At 42.9% G+C, this 2016-nt stretch overlaps 1 pseudogene; it reads right to left on the reverse strand.

Annotated features, from left to right (window-relative positions):
- Window positions 1–841: 841 nt before the first annotated feature.
- LOC127031837 (olfactory receptor 6N2-like) lies at window positions 842–1778 on the reverse strand (annotated as a pseudogene).
- Window positions 1779–2016: the final 238 nt, after the last annotated feature.

Genomic DNA, 2016 nt, shown 5'->3' on the forward strand with positions numbered 1-2016 from the left:
GTCTCCCATTCCCAGCTTCTGGTGAACAGAGGATAGCAATACCATCCCTTCACATCCTGGCTAATAATCATTGATGGACCTATCCTACATGAATTTATCTAGTTCTTTTCTGATCCCTGTTATAGTATTGGCCTTCACAACAAACTCTGACAAGGAGTTCCACAGGTTGACTGTGCATTGCATGAAGAAATACTTCCTTTTGTTTGTTTTATACCTGCTGCTTTTAATTTCATGTGGTGACCCCTAGTTGTTGTATTATGAGAAGGAGTAAATAATACTTCCTTATTTACTTTCTCCACACCCGTCATGATTTTATAGACCTCAATCATATCCTCCTTTGGTTGTCTCTTTTCCAAGCTAAAAATTCCCTTGGTCTAACAACCCCATATCTTGACTACTAACCCTCCTATGGACCCTATGAGACTCAGCAATTTTCAGGACAATCCCAGTAAGCACGTAGGCATTAAAACACTTAGAAACATCATCTGTTAAACAGAAAGTGAGTGTCAACCTTAACTATAGCAGAGCTGTTGTTTCACTATACGATACTATGTGCTACATTTTTAATTGATTTCAGCTGTCTCCATTTTTGGGGTGCCCAACTTATCATCTATCCTCTAAATATCAAGCTCTTTTAAGGTGTTTCAAGAAGAAAACCCCAAAATTGAGGTACTGAAAATCGCTGTTTACATCTGAAAATGTCTTATATCTTTCTGTCACATCAGTGGAAGTAGTCATTTTGGAGAGAAAGATGTATAGGACGATAAGAATAAAAGGTGGAATGGAGAGACACAGGACATTGAGAGAAGGGGTGAGGAAGCAAGGTTAGGTGGTCTGAAACTTAACCCTTATTCCTCAAGAATGTTTTTCTCAGGGTCATTTTCACATCCTTATTCCTCAGTGTGTATATGATCAGATTCAGCAGTGGCATTATCACCGAGTAGAAAACTGACACCACTTTATTGATGTTAGTCTCATACTTCACTGCAGGGTGGACATACATGAAAATGAGGGTCCCGAAATAGATGGTGACCACAGAGAGGTGTGCAGCACAGGTGGAAAAGATCTTCTTGCGGGCGACAGCTGACGACATCCTCAGTATGGTGGCTATAATTTGGAAGTAAAAGGCCATCCATGGTGAAGAGGACAGCAGACATGATGACAACAGTGCTGTAGGCGTAGCCTACTGCCTGTATGGAGTAGGTGTCATTGCATGAGAGCCTAAACAGCTGATCGGCATCACAGAAGAAATGGTTAATCCTGTTGGGGGTGCAGAAGGAAATCCTGGCAAGCATGAAAGATGCAAATGTGGGACAGACAAACCCCGTGAGCCAGCATAACATAGCTAAGTAGTGGCAGGTGCTGAGGCTCATGATGGTGGCTTAATGCAGTGGGTTGCAGATGGCCAAGTTCTGGTCGTAAGCCATAACTGTCAGGAGGAACAGCTCAGTGGCAGCAAAGGAGAAGAAGAAGTAATACTGGGCAATGCAGCCGGAGACAGAGATGGTGCTCTGCTCCGCCAGGAAGCTGGCCAACATCTTGGGCACTGTGATGGTGGTGGACCAGACCTCCACCAAAGAAAGGTTACAGATGAAGAAGTACATGGCAGTGTGGAGATGGGAGTCCACCAGGATGACGAGAATGATAAGCACATTGCCCATGAGAGAGAGGAGGTAAATGATTAGGAACAGCACAAAGAGCAAGATCTGGAACTGTGGCAGACTGGTGAACCTCTGGAAGATGAACTCAATGACCACTGTCTGGTTCTCTCTCTCCATAGGATTAGCCGGATAAATCTGTAAATTACGAGGCACTTCATCTTCTGCATAAACACAACTGGCCCAAAAATTGCCAATTACATCTTGGATTAATGAATTATTAGGAGCTTCTCTCTCTCTATGTCTATCTGTCTGTTTGCATGTCATCTGTGCATCGGAACATTATTTTATTACCAACAGGAATTAGGACCAGATTTGTAAAGGTATTTAGGCACCTAACTGATTTCAATGAGAGTTT

Source organism: Gopherus flavomarginatus, chromosome 11 (assembly GCF_025201925.1).
Source record: "Gopherus flavomarginatus isolate rGopFla2 chromosome 11, rGopFla2.mat.asm, whole genome shotgun sequence".
NCBI classification, from domain to species: Eukaryota; Metazoa; Chordata; order Testudines; family Testudinidae; genus Gopherus; species Gopherus flavomarginatus.